At 44.3% G+C, this 9197-nt stretch overlaps 1 long non-coding RNA gene across 1 annotated transcript in view; it reads left to right on the top strand.

The window, feature by feature from the left end:
• The window catches only part of LOC116659325, a 298444-nt gene extending 293955 nt beyond the window's left edge, over positions 1-4489 (top strand). The window contains exon 4 of the long non-coding RNA XR_004314642.1: positions 4023-4489. This is a non-coding gene — a long non-coding RNA (uncharacterized LOC116659325). The remainder of the gene's footprint in view (positions 1-4022) is intronic.
• The last annotated feature ends 4708 nt before the right edge of the window (positions 4490-9197 follow it).

Below are 9197 nucleotides of genomic sequence, written 5' to 3' on the forward strand. Positions count from 1 at the left end.
ATATATAATTTTAAAGGTTACACTTTATTTACAGTTATTACAAACCATTGGCTATGTTTCCCCTATTGTACAATATATCCTTATAATCTGTCTTGTACCCAATAGTCTGTACCTCCCAATCCCCAACTCCTGTGTTGCCCCACCCTCCACACACCCTAGTTTGTTCTCTGTGTCTGTGAGTCTGTTTCTTCTTTGTTATATTCACTATGTTGTATTTTTTAGAGTCCAGGTATAAGTGATATCATGCATATCTGTCTTTCTCTGACTTACTTCACTTAGCATAATGCCCTCCAAGACCGCCCATGTTGCTGCAGCAAATGGCAAACTTTGTTCTTTTTTGTGACTGAATAGTATTCAATTGTATATATATATACACACCACATCTTCTTTATGTATTCATCTGTTGATGGACACTTAGGTTGTCTCCGTATCTTGGCAATTGTAAATAGTGTTGCTATGAACATTGGGGTGTCTTTTTGACTTAGTGTTTTTGGGTCTTCGCGCTGCATCCCCAGGAGTGGAATCGCTGGGTCATATGGTAGTTCTAGTTTTAGTTTTTTGAGAAACCTCCATACGGTTTTCCAGAGTGAGCTGCCTTTTAAATGTGGATTAAGTGGTTCCGTATTTTCTGGAACACTCTTAAACGTATTTTGGTCTTCACACCCATGTGCTGACTACTGAAAGACGCAGTGTGGCTTCAGCTCATCACCCTGACCGGTAGGCACGTCGGGGAGGCCAGCACAGCCCCGTGGCGGGGCTAGTGACAGCGGCACGCGTGCTGCATGGGTGGCGTGGGAATGACAGAGGTCACAGAGAGGGCCCGGCAGGCGCTGTTCCGCGTTGCTGGGGTCCTAGCATTCTAGACCTGCGCGTCCGAAGGAGTGAGTGCTCCCAACCCCAGGCCACGAGTGGAATCAGAGGCTCTGCTCTCACCTGGGGCCTTCCTCTTCACCAGGAGTGACTCTTCCTACAGTCTTTCCGAGTCCCTGTGCCGTCATCTCCTGTCCTCACGGGCGGCTGTGTCCTGCCAGCCTCCTCCCCTTTTAGATTCCACCCCTTGCTTTCACAGGTGGGGCCCAGGTGGGACTGTGAAGAGTCATATGACTCTTTTGTCACAGGTTTAGTCGGGGTGAGGGGCACTGACTCAAGAAGGAACACTAGATATCTTTTTAAGGGAATTTTATGGGTTCTGGAGGAGTGAGGGTATTTTTTTCCCTCTGGATCGTGATTTCTTGGGGGAGGTAAACAGCACATTAGACAAACGGAACTGATAACGTAATCAAATAAAAGTATTTTTGGTTTTCCACGATCCCTTTAAAATTTTATCCGACCTAGATGACAATTTCCATAGACAATTTCTGATCATACTTAGATCCTAAAGTCACTTTCAATCACAAATGTAATCCCACTTTAGGAATTGCAATGTCAAGTTCAAGATGGTAGTGAAAACTCTGACCTTGATTTAACGTAAAATGCACTCCCATCCCCTGACTTCGGGCTGAGAGGCAGTTGGGGGAAGCAGGAATGACATGATTGAGTTTTTCTATATTTCTCTACTTTATACTTCTCCTCACTGCCCACCTCCTGGTGAGTTTCTGATCCTGTTGGGATCAGAGTTACGGGTGGAGAAGGAAGAATGTTAAGGAAAGAGGTAAATTTGTACTTAAAATGGTCCTTGCCTAAGCTGGCTTCACGCTCTCTGGGCGGCAAACGTGAAGAAGCATTCCTGCCTCTCGCTGCCCTTTGTAAAATCTTCCTTCTGTCAGGAGAATCCAGAAGCACTGGACCTAGGTCTCTGTACTTTACCTTGCAAATTCTGCACTGGATGACCTGACTCTGGAATTTCACCTTTATTTTACCTTAACGACTCACTGGAAACATCAACTTAAATATTTTTCAGATAATACATGGCCTAGAGCTATTGGGGCCCCTCTGGAGAGAACCTTTCTGGAAAGACAGAGACCAAACAGCTTAGAGATGGAGGCAAAGACTTGATGACATATCTCGGAGCCTTGGATGGAGCCAAGGCTTGTCTTGAACCAGAACCACCTCTAGAACAACCCGTGTAAACACTCTTTTTAGTCTCTGCTAGTTTGTATTTGGTTTCTGATTACCTGCAACTGGAAAGATTCCTTGCTGAGACCCCCATTCCTCTTCTAGTAACCTACTGGGCAGGACAACCTGACCATCCATTACCGGAAGGTACCCCCTGCTTTCCTCTTTCCTCTCCTTTGCATCAGTGTTTCCTTCTCAGGGGATAGTTCCCCTTCCCCGGCCCTGCCCTCCATCCCTCATGTACCAGAAAGAAGAAGTTCTCATTTGCATGCTTGCGCAGGGAGTGAGGGCACAAACGTACACGGAGTCAAATAACTGGTCGCGACTGTGTTACAGGAAAGGGGAACTACTCATCTCAGAGGCGTCGGTGCCATGAAAGAGCTCAGCGGGCTGTCTGAGTGACGGAAGTCGTGGCCCCTGAGTCTTGTCTGGGAGGAGAGCATTCAAACATGAGGAATTGAATTGTTTTTCTTTCAAAATGTGGCAGGAAGCTAGAAGTTTGCTGCTGGGAATTGGAGGACAAAAGATGGGTGAAAAGGGAGGGGTCTCTGGAAGGTAAGGGGGAGGAGACCACCAGTCTTCCAGCCACACTGGCTCTCACCCCCTTTCATAGTACAGGCGCGGGACCCGGCTGCTAACTACACTTCTCCGTGCCCTGCAGCTAGTTTGATCTTATGGCGGAATTCTCACCCGTGGCATTGAGCAGAAGTGGTGGTGCTGGTCCTGGCTGACAGGACATCTTCTTCTATTCTCTTTCCCATTCCTGTGGCTGTACCAGTGGGGTGCGGCAGCCTTGGCCACACAAATGGAAAGCCTGAAGGACAACGAAGCCACAACTCATTCCCAACCAGGTCCCTGAATGATCCTGTGAAGCAGAGCCAAAGGCTAGCCTGGAAATCTTACTTCAGACTGCTATGTGGGAAAGAACGTTCTTAGTTCTTCAAGTCATAATATCAGGGGATCTCTTATGTATTAGCCTGGTCTTACTTCAGCCCCAGATTAATAAATGGCACCCCAAATAGGATGACTGGTGAGATATCTCCTATGTAAGAGGACCAGGGAAATTGGTGAGGGATACCTGATGTAAAATTTAAGATGTTACCAACCATGTACCTCGTGCCACTCTCCTTAGTTATCTTAAAATCTAGGCGTGAAGCAGCCTGTGTCAGTGATGTTTCAAGAAACTCAGGATTGGAGTGATGTAGGGCAGAGAGAGAGGGAAAAATAGCTTGAAAAGATGAGACACAGAGAAGACGCTGAGAATTCAGTGAAGCAAGAAATTGTAGGCAAGTGATGGAGAGAAAGAGAAACCCCCAAAGACTGGGAGGTACACCGAGGAGGGGGCTGACTTTCCACAGTTAATAGGGGATGGTGACTGAACCCAATTTTCTCCCATAACTGAAAAATTACCCCAGCAAGTTGGAAGATGAGATCAGGCAGGCAGCAGACACTTCGCTTATGTCCTTTTCGGTTGTTCATCTTGCCTTTCCAAGCTCCAATTCAAATGTCATCTCCTCCAGAAACTCGTGTCCGCCCTTGGGTCAATATGAAAGGGAATTTGGGGGGGGGGGCGGGGGGCATTCTGCCACGTTCCACGGACAGCAGCTCTGGTCCTTCGTGAGACCTTGTGGGCGGCCCTCGGCGGCAAATACGACATTCAGCTTTGCAGCATTATAAATGAAAGATATAATTTTATGAAAAGAGTCTTTGACTGAGGACAGGTTGGTCTACAAAAATGCCATCACAGCCTGTCATCAGACGGCCTTGAAGTGAGCATGGTTTCGTTTTCTTATTTCCCCTGAAGGGAAACTTGAACTCTCCCTGCGCCAAGGAGGTGCGACAAGCCCCTCTCATGTGAGGGTGTCACTAGCTTATATGAATGTCTGAGAGATGACCCTCAGTTCCTGGAGCCCTTCCCACTGATGCCAAATTATAAATCCAAAGTTTTTTTTTTTTTTTCCTTCCAGGAAAGAACTCCCCATTTCACCTTCCTTAGCAGTGGAATAGGTGGATCGAAAACAACAACTGCTGATGAAAACTCAGCTCCCAAATACATTCCATGCTTTATTTGTGGAGGGAAATGTTCTTTACCTTTTGAACTTTCAGATAGCTGGCAAAAGCAAACGGGTAAGTCCTTTTTTTTTTTTTTTAATTAAACAGGAAAAAATATCACACCCTGGCTTGGCTGGTAACCAAAGGCAGGGTGTCATGGCTATTCCTGAAGGACCACTGCATAGATGTGCAGCTGGATGACAGGGACAAGGGCCAGGCCTGGTTATTGTAATGGCGACACTCTTGGTATCTTCCTAGAAACCACAGCAGCCGGGGCTTCTGGAGGGGGTGACGAGAATGCAGCGGCTCAGTGTTCTGTATACCGTAACCTTGCACCTTATTGCCTATAAATCAGAACCGTTTGAATTCACCACATCCTTTTTCTGTCCGGGCCTGTGAAACTGCTTCCTTGAATCCAGCAGATAGATGCCTGTGGTTTCAGAGCCCTGGGATGTTCCATTCCGTGTGCCACATGCGTGTGGTTAGTTAACGACCTGGGTGTCTGCTGAGGTTTGCGACCACGGATTGTTGCAAAGCTCTACCTGACTCCTTTCTTCTCCTAGAGAAGGTGAGAACATTCTTACCATATTAGTCATGCTGGGCCTTTTTTTTTTTTTTTTTTTTTTAATACACAGGAAATGTTTCTCCACAAGAGCACATAATTTGGCCAATAGCTGCTTCCTAGGTTCAGAGCAACTTCACCACCTATCAGAAGTTTTCCAAGATAAAGTTTGTAGTAGCACAGGTTTCGCGGTAGAAATGTAACCAAGTCGCATAAACCCAAGCGTGCTTTGGCATTCAGTCCCTCTGCAAATATTTATTGAGCCGAGTTCATTGGGGTCAATGGGATGAACTGGATGGTTGTTATTCCTCGTCCCTAGAATTTACTCACGACCCACACAGAGTCACACAGGCACTATTTTGTTCCTAAAAGAGGTGTTTGCATATTGAATGTGGACAGCAGGTCAGGCAGTCCCACTCTTCTTATATTAAAGAGTTGATGACTGGCATGGCAACGAAGTTGGACCCAAGGTCCAGGTGGCTGCTATTTGGGGCTGAAATCTACCCTGTTGGCACCGACACATCCAGCTGCAGAAGCCAGGCTCCCGGTGCTAATGAGTTCACAAACAAAACCGTGTCCAGTCCTCTAATTAATATTTTGTCCTGACTGTAGCCTATCAGACAGGGAATCCAAATCTGAGGCTGTCTGCAGACTTCAAAAGAGCCAGTTAAAAAATAGAGGGTAGAGGAAAGAATTGTCAGTCTACACAAAGCCAGTTAGTTGGTTACTGGGTAATAGGGGTGGTTAGTTGTCTGTGATCATCACCCCTGTGTCAACCTGGCTACGCTACGGTACTCATTACTCACTCAAATCCTCATCTCACTGTTGCTGTGAGGGTAGGTGACAGATGTGATTAACATCTGCAAACAGCTGACTTTACATAAAGGAGATTCCTGGATAATCTGGGTGGGTCTCATCCAATCCACTGAAAGGCCTTAAGAGCAGAACTGAGGTTTCCTGTTGGAAGAAGAAATTCTACCAGTGAACTGGAGCATCAGTTCCTGTGAACACGTTTCCACCCTGCCCATCCTGACAGCCTGCCTTACAGATTTTGGACTTGCCTAGACAAACCCACAATTGCAAAAGCCATTTTGTTGTTTGCACTCATTTTCTCTCTCTATCTATATATGCATATATTATGTAACATGTAATTAATATTGTTTATATATAAGTAATATTACCAATATAGAGATACTTATTAATATATCTCCTAGTGGTTGTTACCCTGACTGTTATCAATACATCATCTCATCATTAACCTAGAGGTAATAAACAGCCAGCTTGATTTTTTTTTTTTTTTTACTTAATCAAGTACCAAAAGATAGTATGTAAAATTATCAGTGGCCTTCGGGGTATTCTGCACCACAACATACAAAATATTGAATCTGTTCACAACGCAGAAGGCAGAGCTATCTTACTAAAACATCAATTAGATCGCTGTCTCTCCAGGATATAAAACTCTCACCAATTTCCTCTCCCACTCACAGTCAACATCAGGGTCTCTCTATCAGCAGCCTATGGGGCTCTACGAAATCTGACTCCACTTCCTTGGACCACATCATCTGTTCTCTGCCTCTCGCTCTTATGCTCCGTCCACGCTGGGCTTTTCTGTTCCTCACAATGCCAGGCACACTCCATAGTCAGGGCCAGTGCTCCATTCCCTGTTGCCTGAGTTTCTTTTCTTCATAGCACTTGTGACTACTTCGTATGTTCCACAATTACTGCTGTGTTCAAAATCTTGCTCTTCTAGAATGTAAAGCTCTATAAGAGCAGGTGCTTTTTCTGTTCTGTTCACCGCTATCTGTAACCCCAGGACAGGCACAAATCAGGCTCTCTGTTAATATCTGTCAAGTGAATGAATGGATGAGCTTGATCCAAGCAGTGAAATCAGCCAAAGATATGAATTGATATTATTTAGATGGAACAATTTATTGATTGAATTTTAATTTTCTGTCAGGTATTTTCCCCTCACAATAGAGACAGTTTCAAAGGCCAATGACTTGTGATCAGACGTTTTCTGTCTTCTTCCTCCCAGATGTTTCTGCAGCAAGGGATATGTTGGTCGCCTCTTCTGTGTTGAGATTATCTCGTAACATATATGATTCTGCACTGCTCAGCCAACAAGATCTATCTCTAAACTTACCCTCTTCTATGAATTCTTCCCTGATTGTCTTAACAGAAGTTACCTTGGCATCTCCTGAAATCCTCAAAGCAAGTGCCACCTCAGAGGTTCACACAACAGGAAATTGATTGTCTCTTTCTCAGCTACATGTCTAGATGCCAGTAGATTCTGGGGGATAGGAACCCATGCCTTACACATCTCTAACTCCCTCCAGCAACTAGCATGGTGTCTCCTACTGGCAGATTTCCGCTTTGTCCTTGTTGGAGAAATGAATGACTTTTTCATTTGTCTGGTCAGTGACATGAAGGAAGCAGAGGAAAAGCAACCAAGATACTGAGACAAAACTGAGAAACAGAGAGAGGAGAGCAAAGAGAAATGCGTCCTTCACACTGTGACCAGCTCAGCCTCCTCTGCATAACTCCCTAGATTATCATTCTGTCATCAGGGCGAGGCCACAGCAAGGAATGAGATCCAGGGGTTTGTTGGGTGAATGAGGTTTCCCTTTGAAGAAGATCTCCCACTTTTATCTCTGGGATATTATGAGTGGGAATAAATAGGAAAAGGGAAAGCAAACTTGCTTTTATTTCTCTTATGCATACTTACTTTTTACTGCAGCATTTACCACCATTCATTGCATATTTACCTACATATTGACTGTCTCTCCTACTGGAATATAAGGTCTGTATGCAGGCGCAGGCTTAGTTTTTGTTCACCATAAATCCCTCACTGACTAAAACAATGTCCAGTACAAGTAGGTGCTCAGGAAGTATTTGTGGAATGAATGAATGGAATTGTTTCATTAAAGTGGTCAGTAGTATCCGTTTCTGTCTTGTCATTGAGACAGGCTGGGGACCTGGGACCTGGGACCCTTTACTGAAGTGCTTGCTCCTGAACAGACATCTCCTTGAGCAACAGAATACAAAGAAACTACAAGGAACTAAAAATAACTGCGCACGTAGGCAGTTGGGGCAAATTAACGATGGGATCCACTTCTGAGGTGTCAGGGAGCAAAAGCAGAATAGCTTGCATAATCCCTGCTCACCACCAAGAGGCCACTTAAGCCACCCCTCTGGCCTGACCCCTGGCTCTACCCCCACCCTCGCCCCGTTGAAGGGACCAGCCTGCTCCCATGCAGGGAGCAAGGGAATCTGTTGCTTTTTTTCGCTCCCTCAGTGCTGCAGCACGCCTCTCAGAGAAGACTTACCTGAATTTCTCGTCTAGCCTCTTATCAATTGCTATTGATTACGGAGTCCAAAAACCCTGGTCGGTAACGTATTGTTCATTGGTTTTCTCAAAAGGAACCAATATTCTTCCATAAATCTGATTGGACAGTCATTTTATTCAATCACAACTCATCTATCTAATAACACAGTCAAACCCCTGAGATACTTCAACTGCAGTGCTGGCTCCCACACGTGCAGACACAGATGTCCTGCCCTGCACATTTTCAGCCCTCGACTAAAGTGACCAAATATTCCTAGAGAAAATTTTTAACTTTTTTTTTTAATTTTTAGAAATTAACAGAAGAACTTTAAGCCAAGTTCTGGAGAAGGATGGATGGTGGTGACGATTGCACCACCATGTGAATGTATTAAATGCTGCTAAACTGTCCACTTAAAATGGTTAAAATGGTAAATTTTATGTTATGCATATGTTACCACAATTAAAAGTTAAATAATCAAAAGCAGTGCCTACTGCAAACTAAAAATAAAATAAATAATAAAATTAAATGGTTAAAAAAAAATGACGACCAGTAAGACTCTCTCATCGAGGTGAACAGGAAGCAGATTTTCCTTTGCCTCCCTTTCCCTGCGCTGCAGCTCATCTGCCCTTCTCCATCTTGCCCCCAACCTGAGATACAGACACATTATTTAAGAATGATTTGAATTTTCAAAAACAGCTCGCTAAGTTTCTACAATTATAGTTCCCACATTGCATACATTTATTTTCCAAATACTCTTGAAGAAAGAGTACTGCTTCACATTGCATTCATGCTCAGGAAAACAAGTGTACAGTGGACTTTGGAGCAGCCCATCATTTTATGCTGAATGCTGCCGTTGCAGGGAATCTCAGCATTCTCCCACCGTTATTTATTAGTTCCTACATTTATTGCTTTTTCAAAGCTTAGAAATACAGGTGAAATTTAAAACAGCTACATTAAGCTTCAGATGTGTGGTTCTGATAAGCCTGGCATGGCGCCAGGACATTCCAAGATTCTCAAATAACGTAATCTAATTAATTTTTTTTCTAGAACACAGAGGTCATAAACACACAGTAATGTGAAACACTTAGTGTCCTGCCAGCTGGCATCTTCTCGTTTCCAGTTTCCCTGCTCTGTAATTTTGCTCCCATTTGTAAGAAACTGGATTTCTCCACTTTGGTAGATTGTATTAAGTTACATGCTAT

This window comes from Camelus ferus, chromosome 23, assembly GCF_009834535.1.
Source record: "Camelus ferus isolate YT-003-E chromosome 23, BCGSAC_Cfer_1.0, whole genome shotgun sequence".
Taxonomy (NCBI): Eukaryota; Metazoa; Chordata; class Mammalia; order Artiodactyla; family Camelidae; genus Camelus; species Camelus ferus.